We start from the raw sequence: 12,057 nt of genomic DNA, 5'->3' as shown, positions 1-12,057 counted from the left end.
CCCCCCCCCCGCTTCTATTTCACTCTGTAGGTTGGCCTCATCCTCTGCTATATCAGATGGTCTCCCTGCAAGCAGCATGGAGAGATTGGGCACAGCCTCCAAAGGTGTCTGGGTTTACATTCAATTGTATCTCTCAGTCACATATGTAAAATCCTAAGGTCAGGATTCAAGGTTCATACATCTGCTTTCCCTACTAGACTATAAGGCTGCAAAAGGCAGGGAATGAGTCTCATTCTGCTACCTTCTGCAGTCTCTCTTAACGTGGAATCACCCTGTAAGGAACACTCAGTAAACATCGTCCGGCTGAGTAGATTAGCAAACCACTCAGCACAAACCAAGAAGAAAAAAACTAAACACAGAGAAGACTGGCAACAGAGGTGATTTAGAAACAGACTAGTAAACTGTTGATCAAAATTTTGTTACATTCAACAGCAGTAGCGATTCTGAGAGAGCCCTGGAGATGTTTTATCCAATAAACTCTTTCCAGAGCTAATAATAAAAATTTCTTGCATGGTGGTATACAACACAATTTTACATCCCCCCCTCCCTTTTTTAAACATCACTTCAATACAATTCAGCAAATAGTAAGGAGAGTCTTCCAGGTGCCAGGCGCTGTGCTCAGTGGTAGGCTATGGTAGTAGGAACAGGTCCTTGCCCTCAGAGAACTCTCAGTGAATGTAGTACTAAAGAGAAAGGTTAAATAATTGAAGAGATAATAACAGCTGATATATTTACAGAGAGCATTTGCTATGTGTCAGACACTAGACTGGGTGCCTAACACATATTAACTCAATTCATGCTTACAATAATCCTTTGAGACAGATACTATTATGAGCCTTGGAAGTTGGGTGACTTATCCAGGGTAAGCAATTGACAGAGCTAGGATTTAAACCCATGTAGTTTGGCTCCTGAGTCTATGCTCTTAGCCATTATAACTGTACCACCAGCCAACCACAGTGTTAGGAGAGTTAAAATGGAAAGTAAAGGGGTCAAGGAAGGCTCTAGCATTTAACCCAGTCAGATCTTAGAGGCACATCTGCCAGTCTGAAATCCAGTGTCCTTCCCGCCAGTCTGGGCATAAAGGCTCCTTGCAGTGGCTGCATTATTAGCTGCACTTACAAGTCTCCAGGGGGCTCCAGATATAACTCCACACTGGTGTTCTCCCAATCGTCTGAGCATAAATGGCCAATAGGTTCTCTCCAGACCCCACAAATAACTTAGAAACGAATCATCCTTCTGGTAATTGCATTAACTGAATGTTTTTGTTTGTTTGTTTAATTTAGGAGTTAAAACAGAATAACCTTGTCTTTAAAATTGTGAAATAACAATTAGAAGTTATTTGCTTATATTTATATTTAGAATTAAAGGATATTCATATGAACAAGTACAAAACAGGGGGTAACGGGGTTGGCAAGGGATTCAGGCCTTCAGAGAGATGGATTATTGTTCATTCAACTGTAATGATTAACAATTAAAAATCCAGTCTTGCAGTTCCCCATGTCTGGGGAAGGAGAGAAGTTTTTCTGGTTTTGTTGTTGTTGTTGTTGTTGTTGTTGTTGTTGTTGTTTTGTCTGAAACAATAAGTCACCTCTTTCTTTCCAGGGAATGCATTAAAATAAGGGGTTTCGCAAGACCTGGACAAAAGCCAGTTCTTGTATATTTGGAAGTCAAGGTCCCCTCCCCCTCCTTCTGGCCTCTGTCATTGCAGGTCCTTGTAAGGTAAGTGCTCAGGCTGAGAGCTCAGCTGAGAGGGGAGAAGGGGCTGGCCACCTGGAAGCATTAACCCAAAGAGGCGCAGTGTAGGTGGGCCTGGGTAGCAAAAGCAGGGCAACAAAGTAAGCCCAATAACAGCTCACTCTTAACATTTATTGAGTACTTATTATGGCAGAACATGAGTCTACACACTTCACATTCAGTAGTTCATTTAATTAGGTTGATATAATTAGTATCCCCATGTTGCAGGTAAGAAAAGTGAGATACAGGGGTTTGATCTTGCTCAAGACCATACTTCTAGAAAGTGGAGGATCCAGAATTCAAGCTCAGGTATGATGACTCCAGTGTCAGCCCCTTCACCAGGATGCCACAGCAAAAGGGTCTTCCTGAAATCGCCGCTATGCTGATTTGGGTTTTGACACCTTCTCAGGATTCTTCAGAGAGCACCTCTTTTATGAGCTCTGCTGGCCCCGAACTTGATATTCTCCAGTGATTTTTGGCTTATAGCTGCCTTGTTACAAATTGACAACTTAATTTTAACCCCAGAGCTTCTTTTCCTGGGTAATGTGGTAGGGAGGGGACAGAGAGAGAGGAAGACAGACAGACAGAGAGAGGTAGGCTAGCTATTATTTTAGAAGAAGTTAGACAGCATTATAACCAGCCTCTCACCCAAGTGATTAAAAAAAAAAAAAAAAAAAAAAAGCCCATTGTTGAGGCATGTTTGCACAAAAAGAGAGAGAAGATTTTCCTGAATCATTTCTAATTTTATGGTATTTGGCTTCACACCTTTTCCTGGGGCCACCATCTGGGCAGGCTTCCGACCCTGGTATCCACAGTTGACTCGAGCTCCCTGAGGTAAGTGATACTGTCACTCCCACAGGTCTGGGCGAAGGGGGAGGGCAGAGGGCCTGGACAGGCTGCTGCTTGGCTCAGCAACCTTTGACATCTGTACAACAATGCAATGTGAAGTAGCACGTCTAATAGCCTGTCCAACTTTTTTTGCATGTTCTTGAAACCCCCCAGATGGGATTCTTTCCCACTGTTCGCAAAATGCTAACGATACAGCGACATTAAAGAGCATTAAACTACTTGATGACATTTTGGCACATTAATAAAAAGTGGCATTTTAAAAACTACAAAAGGAAAGAGAAGAGGTTTTGGGGGTGGAGAGGGGAGAGATGAAGAAGAAGAGAGGACAAAGCAGGGATGGGGGCAGGAGACAAGAGAGGCAGGATTGAATTATCTAAAGTATAGAAGAAATGCTGCAGTCCCTGCTCTTCTCCCCAGTTGGTAGCTTCATTTAAGTATAACACAAGAAGCAAACCTTTCTCGGACGATCTGTGGAACATACCCACGTTCTATGTACGTGAGTGGGCGACACAGACTAAGATATTAATGTTTTCCTCCGACTGACATTCGTTTGGGCGAAATAAACTCATATATCATTCGAGACATGGAGAGCAAGAGGAACATCAGCACTACCTCCTCCAGGAAGCCTTCATTGAGACCCTCCTCAGGCTAGATTAGTGTCTCTTCTCTGGACTTCCAGAAGCCCTACAGCTTACTCTCATCATAGCCTACATCATTCATGGCATTTCATGTTGACCTTCGCCTAAATCCTCCCTAGACTGTGGGTTTCTTGAGGGCATAAACTAGGGTGAGAAGCATACGTTTGAGAGACTTATGTCCTCTTCAATTTTTGGGGGTTTCAAATCCAGCTAACCCTTGTATTGGTTATGGACCTGGAACATAATAACTTAAGCTCCCTGGGTCTCAAACTATGCCATCTATAAAATGGGGTAAAGGAAAACCCAGTTCATAGGTTGTAATCGATTTCTAAATGAGGTAATGAATGAAAGGCCATAGGCCCCATGCCTGGTACACAACACTTACATATGGTCTAGCATTAAAGCATTAGCATTATGCCAGCACCCCAAGCACATTGGCACATAAAAGGGCACTCAATTAAATACAGTAATGGTATAAATCAATGAATCTCAACAGGACTCACTTAGAAAAATCACTTACTTCCCAAGGGGACTAAGGAATTGAACACAAGGGCACAGAAAAGTGAAAATGGGTGGCAGGAGACACTGTAAATAACTTATCATTTTTTTAAGTCCTGGGCACCTCGTTTTACAAATAAAAAACCAGTACTGGTCTCTCTCTGGAGTGGCCTGGGGAGGTGTCCTGCTCCCCCAACCAACCAGCTAGTGAAGGAACGGGCGAACAGCCCCCACCCCGCCAGCAGCCCATGCCCCCCCTCCCTCACCCACTGCCTTGGCAGAGCTCTCTCCTTCCAGCCCTGGTGGTTACATTAATTGCTAATGACAATGGCAACCTTCACTCTGTGTGGTTTCCTGCCCAGATTCTGGATCCTTTACAAGGCTCCCTTTTCTTTTTTCCCAGATAGGAAATGCAACCCGAGACGTGTGAAGAAAAAAACAGTGTGCTTATTGTCATAGCCTCCACTTCTCGGCTGGGCCCGGCTGTGTGTGCTCTGGGGTGTCTGCCCCGCCACAGGGAAGAATAAACCCAGACTCAAATCATAGGAAATTCATCAAATGTGCTTCTCAGAGCTCTGTCTTTCAAGGTCTGTTTCCTTGCCATATGATCTCTATAAACCAAATCACTGTTAGCCAGGGCACAGGACCAGAGGCGCCGGAGGCTCATGGATAATGAATGCCAAATGCATGTGACAATAGACTGATCAGAGAGCAGAATAGAAATTTCTGAGTTGTGCTTTTATATATGTATACACACACAGATAGGCACACACCCATGTGTGTGCACACACTCAAGCACATACACATGCATGCATATCACACACACACACACACACACACGGGTCAAGCACACAATACATCTTCATGTATAAAGGCCAGTTGTGGTCCTTGGTGCCAAACTCAGATAACTCATCTCTCAGTTACTTTGTCAAGACAAAGAAGCCTGTGGATCAGAAGGATAAAATGGAAGAGAAAAACAAATCAGAACCCTGTTTAGCTGGGGACACTCAATGTGGAGGAGTCACAGATTTGACTTTGAAATTTAGGATGCCTTGTACTCAGCAACTAACACAGGACACAGCACACAAGGGAGCCTCAACTGAAAAATGAAAATCAAGGACTTATTCCTGGGCACCAAAGGTAAGCAGGAGAAATTGCCCTAAACGGAATGAATTATTGCGTGATCTTTTCCAATAATGGTTTTGACCCCTCCTAGGTCTGACCAACCCCTTCACTCACTAACTAGTTTCCAGTGTGACCAAGACGGAGAACACAGGACAGAAACTAGCAGGCCACCAGCTGAAGGCAAAAGGTAATTAATGTTATAGCCTTTTAGATTCTAGAAAATACTGCACTTAAAACTGCAAGTCAACTAAGCGGCTGTCGGCAACCGATAAATGCTTCCATATTCACAGGCATCAGCAGTCTTCCCCTTACAAAAAAAGTAATAATACATACATATTAATGGATCACATTTTGTCCTTTGGGGAGCATAATTTTTAAAAGGGCCAAGGCAGCAATAATAGTTCCTTTAAAAATTCTAAATGCTGTAATTGTTTTCTCTGAATTATGGTGCTAGGATTTAATTAGTGATGAATGTTCGGTATGGGGTTTAGACATTTTTGATGAATTCAGCCAAACAGAAAAGTAGTCTTGTCCTTATTGCTCCCACCCGGGCCCCCGCCCTTTTTTCTTCCCTAGAATCCTGAAATGTGTGTGTGCAAGCGCACATGTCCACGAAGGGATTTTATTTTCTGCAGTTTCACTGTAGCTAAGAAGTAGATTGCCTTAACCACAGTTCAACAAGGAACGTGAAACATGGTCAGTGAGGTCATGCAATTCAGCACAAGTTTTGAGGTTTTCTGGTTATAAGGAGGAAAAATAATAAAATGTGAATGGTAGAAATTTATTTTTGGTGATGTTCTTATCATTAGGAAGAAGTTGCCCAGGTCTTGGGCCCGGGCTCCCTGGGCTTAAAGGGCTCAAGAACCAAAGGGCTAAAGGTGTCAGGGGAGAGTGGTAAGGCGCAGAGAGGAAGGACTTTCTTCATTCATTTGAGGAATAACCATTTAGCAAGACCTACTGGGTCCAGGCTCTGAGCTGGGCATTGCACACAGGGCCCTGGCAATGGAGTCCCTGCCTGGGGATAAATACAATCGCTTTGTTCTTCTCCAAACCACTTCTTTGTAAAAGCAGCTGGAGAGAAGCCCAGACCAACAGCCATCCACACAGACAGAATCAAGGAGGCCTACATAGCAGGGCCCCTGGGGGCCATGCCTGCCCCTCCCGTCCACCTTCAGGACTTCTTTCATTTGAGACCTGGAGGCTGTTCCTGGTTCCCAGTATCTTTCTATTAACATGCAAATACTCCTGGGAAAGGTCACACCTTGAGACCCCATCAGCTAACCTCTTGCTCACCAGTTACTTCTTAGCAAGGATTAGCAGAAATAGAACACCAAGAGAAGGCTTGGGGGTGAGGGCTAGGGGGAGGTGAGGGCTTATAGGGAGGGAGGTGAAAGACCTTCCTACTGCCAAGATTTTCCTGGACAGTCGAATTGATTTAATGCAATACAATAAATCAATGATATTAGTTCAATAAAGGTTGATCTTTTTACACTGTAAAACAAACTAAAATCTCATTTGCATACCATCAAAAGTGCTATATTTAAATTAATTCACAAATTAGGTATCATTCTGGGTTCCATCACATGTTCCAGGTAGAGCATGGGAACACAGGGTCTTCCCCATTGCCCTGATTGTGCTACAAATAGCATCTGCTTCACAATCTTGTCTAAAGAGTAAAAATGGTGCCCCCAGTCCCTAAATGGCAGACCCAGGTGGTCAATGGAGGTTTTGTTCACTCTGTCTAGCACCCCTCTTGTTTCTCTCTATCTTCTCCCTCCTCCATTCCATTCTTCTTGCCTCCCATCTCAAGACCACCCTCCTCCACCATAGGCTTCTCAAGAAACTATGAGAAAACTGTCATTAAAGAACCCACTGTCTGGGGATAGTTGGTACAACATCCAGAGAGGTATTTGAGCTGAGTATTAAAGAAGGATAATATTAATATTTATTGCAATTTATTGGGACTGTTCTGCATGCCAATCACCGAGTAGGGGTTTATCATTTTCCTGTAGTCTACATAATAACTACATAAGGTGAATACTTTGTCATTTTGCAGGTGAGAACAGTGAGTCTTAGGGAGGTTAAGAGAAGTGCCTATATTATTTCAGTTGGTATGTCAAAATAATTGAGATTTCAACCCAGATCAGCATGGTTCTGAAGGCTACACTCTTCCTTGCAAACAAATGGGCCAATCAGCAACTCAGGTGCGGAAAAAGAAAAAAAAAATTGTCGTGTGATTTATAGGCACGTCTTCAGGGTTTTTAAAAATGTAATATTTGATGCATACAAAATAAATTGCTGATGCATTTACATTTCTATATTTGGATCTATAAATGTATATTTTTAAAAAATTGTATGTATATACTATATAATATGTATATATGTATGATTACTTTTTAGATGAATAGCTTGTCAGGCATTTTGATACTTAGAAGAAGAGGGTTATTTCTCTAGCAAATATGATACTTTTTTATACATATTGGTAACCTTCTTTTTCACTTAACAACAATTAAGAATATATTTTTGATGTCAGCAAATCTATGTCTATATCATCCTTATTAATCCTGTTACATGTTCTTTGAATGGACAGCTACCATCATTTATTTAACCTATTCTCTCTTCAAACATTTAGCTTCATTTCAATTTTTTAAATTATCATGAATAATGTTGTGATGATCATCCTTTGCACAAATGCATATTTGTCTAATCATTCTCTTAAGATAAATTTTTGGAAGCGAAATTGCTGGGTCAAATGTTTAAGATCATTGATGTATTTTGCCACATTGTGGCAAATGTGAAATGTGTTTGAAATGTATTTGCACATTTCATCATGTGCAAATTTATACTTTCCATTAACAGTTTATGAAGGTGGCCTGACATTTTGGCTTTTGTTTTATATTGCTATGTTTCTTTTTTTAATCTTACTGATAAAAGGACTTAAAGTCCTTTAAGTACGAAAGCTATGAACCCTTTGTCTTTCACGTATTCCATAGTGTATTTGCCATACAGAAATATTTCATTCTTATATAGTAAAATATATACATTTTTTATGGTTTCAGTTGCTGATGCAATATTTAGGAAAACTTTCCCTAATCATGATAATAAATTTCCCTTTAGATACTTTTGTGTCCTCAGTTTTTACATTTTATTTTTTATTTAATTCAGAATTTAATGGTGTAAGGTAGGAAGAAAAAATCCAAATTAATATGTTTTTGGGTACCATCTTTTGCCCATCTCTCCACAAATGAGATATCACTTCTATTATATACCAAATAATAATATGGAGGAGTGTTCTGTTATTTTCTGCTGATCTATTCATCTATTTTTTCACAGAATTATGCTATTTTAATTATTACTGCTCTATAGTATATTTAATATCTATCAGGGCTAGTCTCTTCTCATTTTTCAATGATTTTAATATAGTCTTTTCCACTTTTTTTAGTACCAGAAATGAGGGTATGAGGTAGAGGACAACTTTTGAAAGTATGACAGTAATATGCATGACAAGGGGTATTGTGGTTTATTAAAAAATAAAATCAAACTCATAATTTTATAGACATACTCAGTTCATTTCCATGAATGAGGTGATTCTGGCACTTAGAGTCTGGCATGCTCTATCTGTCACTAAACTTACTGTATTCTGTTTGCCAAGGACCTCGGCAGGAGGCTTTGTTCATTCTGTCTACATGGAAAGCCAATATAGCATCATCGTTAGGAGTGTAGGATCTAGCTGTGTGACCTTGGGTGAGCTATTTTACCTCTCTGACCCTTAGTGTCCACATTTGTAATAGGAGAGTGACAATACACTTCCTCATAATATGTGAGCTACTACATATGGAAGGCATTTAGAACAGTGCCTAGCACAGAGTCAATAAACGTGAAATACTCAATGAACATTAACTAGTATCACTGTGTACCAGTGGTCTTGTCATTCCAGGAGTTTGCTGACTTGTCTTAACTTGGAAGGAGAAGATTGAAGGAAAGACATTAAATCAGGAAACACGGGTTAAATAAAATAAAATTTCACAAGCCTTTGCATGTGTTTTTATGACTGAAAAATTATTGTTAAGTTGTTATTTCTCATGGCATCCAGGGTGCTAGGTCTTTAAAGCAAGCTGTGGCCTGGCTAATAGAGGGGCCATGTAGTGTCAGAGGACACCTTCCACATGAGGACCCTGAACAAGCCAGTTCATCTAAACTTGCCACAGATTCTACACAGCACTCTCACTTTGACCTTTGGCAATCTAGTCAGCTGAGAGCTCAGATTTGCTGTCAGACTTCAGTTCTCCCTCTCGCCTCTACTCAGAGCAGATCTCCGCTGCTATCAGCATGGGTATGATCCTGAGCTCTGCAGTCAGACTGCTCTGAAGTAAAAGCCCAGCTCTGCCACAAACCACTTCTGTTTTGGTCCTTTCTGAAGTTTCCTTCAACTGAATAATGACTATGTTATGCCTTCCCTGCCAGTTTACCATGGGGATTAGGTGAGCATATATAGGAAAGCATTTTATGGAATGCCAGGCATATAACAGGTGCTCAGTAAATGTTATTGTATCAGTAAGGAATGTTTGATTCTAAGTAACAGAAAATTGAATCCAAACTAGCTTATACAGTGAAGAAAAATTATTGGTTCTGTAGCTGGAGATCCAAGAAAAAACTGGACTTCAGGAGTAGTTCAATTCAGTTGCCTAACTATGTCACCTGGAACTTGTTTGTCTATTCATTTATTTGTTTCCTCTCTTTACACCCTGCCCATTATATATTCATTTCCTCTGTAAAGCTCTCTCTCTCTCATAGTTCCAAAATGTGAGCAGGTATCCGAGGAGAACAAAATAGGACCACACCCAGATATTTCCCCAAATAAGTTAGAAAAAGCTCTCCCAGAAACCCCCAGCAAATTTCTCTTCTTGCAACAAACAGCCAGAATTGGGTCATGGCCCATCCCTGAACCAATAATGATGGCCAGAAGAGAGATTATGCACACTCCCTGGCCTGAACCACAAGCCCTAGACATAGAGTCACCTTTTTGCCAGTACAAGAACTATGTTGAGGCAGGAAGATGGAAAATGAACCAAAAATCAGAGTAATTACAGAGAGAAGGGGGAACGGATATAAGGAAAACAACTATAATGTCCACTCCTTGTTTCCCCAGTCCCCAGCAGAATACAGATGAGTGGATGGACAAGTCCTCACTGAAACTTGAGGCCTCAAACTTTTGATTGGATCCTGGATCAATAAAGGGGGAATGCTCAAACCACCATGTAGTGACTAAAAATATTCTTTGTAAACAATAACAGGGAAAATAGCAATAATAATAATGTACATGGTTTTAAAATATTTACACCTTTTAAAGATCAAAATAGCTTTATTCAAAAGAGCTTGAGAAGTAGCTATTTGGATCTATGCTGAAGGCCAAACAGCAAGTCATAGGCACATTTTTTTTTTTCTCTTCAATTCCTTCTGGCCCTGGGACCTTTCTCTTTCAGTTGTTCCCTTTCCCTCTGCATCTACTCCTGCTTCCCTTTCTCTCTCTGTTTAGATTTTGCTAGCCTCAAGTACCTGGGAAGAAATCTGGAGTGAGAGGGACAGAGGTGCTCCACAGTGTGGGGCTCAAGGCCTGAGTGGTCCCAAGTGAATCCTCAGCCCATTGCTCACTGCAGGGGAAAACTTAGTCTTCCCAAAAGGTTGAATGGCCGAGCCCAAGTGAGCCCTTCATGCCTCTGGGTTGCTAAGCAACAAACACTTCAAGTTTGGAAATCTTTATCCACACCGGATATATTATCCTGGCAAATTGGACTTTCAGATCTGGCAGCAATGGAAAGAGTAACTTTTTTAAAAATAGAGACAATTTAGATGATTTCAAAGACATCTGGTCTCTTTTTCCAGCAATGTCTGACTCTTCTCTTTCACTAAGCATATTGGATCCAAACACTTCACATGTACAAAAGCACAAGGTCCCCGAAGAAAGAAGTGTTTCAGTCGCAAAAAGCCGACTCACAGAAAGTGCTGCCAGTTGGAAAGGCCTAGAACTGACTAAAGCAACAGCACCAGGGCATATGCTCTAGTTTCTTCCCTCTATTTGACCCTTCTTTTAACCTGGTTTCTTCCAAGTGCCCCTTCCCTCTCACTCTGATCCTCTCTGGTGCTAATACTCCTTCCCACCTTCTGTCTTGCCTTTCTTCTTCTTCTCCTTTCTCTTTTCCTCACTCCCACCTTTGTCCCTGCAAACTTCCATCCAGTTTTCTTTCTCTCTATCCTTCCTTCCCCAAGGTAAACACTACACAAGGACAAGAGTCAACACAATGACACAGGCCAGGATCCTGGGTCTTCTTCTTTCTTCTTCAGTGGGGGATGGAGTTGGTTGTTCATTCCTCCTTCACTCCTAAACAGTCCACAAGAGTGAACTCGTGGTTGAGGTAATCTCAGGGCACATTCTCCCTCCACTGTGTCCTTTAAAAAAATTGAAGACAAATTCAAACACCAAATAGCTCCTCCACCTGCTTGCTAATGCCTAGAATTCCTCCAACAGAGGACATTGCATTCCAGAATTAAAGACCAAGATTCAAATATAAATAATAAACAACTCACATCTGGGCAGCTCTTAATAGTTTTGAAAACACGTCCAGCTGTTTCTCACCAATTCCCTCATTTGACCCCCACGATAATCTAGAGATGGAAGCATTATCATTACTATCATCTCCATTTCAAAATGAGAAACCTGAGGCTCAGTTTAAGTATCTTTTCTGAAGGCACTTAAGGTGTAACCTAGATCAGTCTGACTCTAACGTCCACATTCTTCTCCATCCCCTCACTTCTCCAAGAGGGAACCATAGTGACTTGGCGTGATGAGAAGCCTTCCCTAAGTTCTTCAGACCCCAGAGTCCCCCTTGATCTCTACCTCTCTGAAATCCTTGACTTGTGATTATTGCTGTTGAAACCTGTCAGTGGGGTATGCTGCCACCAGATGGCAGATGACACTCTGGTTTCATGGAGAGCTCCAGACTTTTACCATAAATAAAAATGGGAGTCAAGTGTTTTCCATATTTTATCTCCTTATAATCAAAATTATAGTTCACTAAAAAATAGCCAAACATAACAGCATTCCATAACTACAAAGACGAAGATGATGTGAAGCAAAAATATATACAGTTGTCCCTCGGTATTCTGGGGAATTGGTTCTAAGACCCCCTACAAATATCAAAATCTATAGATGCTC

This window comes from Rhinopithecus bieti, unplaced genomic scaffold (assembly GCF_001698545.2).
Source record: "Rhinopithecus bieti isolate Rb0 unplaced genomic scaffold, ASM169854v2 scaffold_11944, whole genome shotgun sequence".
Classification (NCBI taxonomy): domain Eukaryota; kingdom Metazoa; phylum Chordata; class Mammalia; order Primates; family Cercopithecidae; genus Rhinopithecus; species Rhinopithecus bieti.
Note: the sequence above shows the minus strand (reverse complement) of the source record.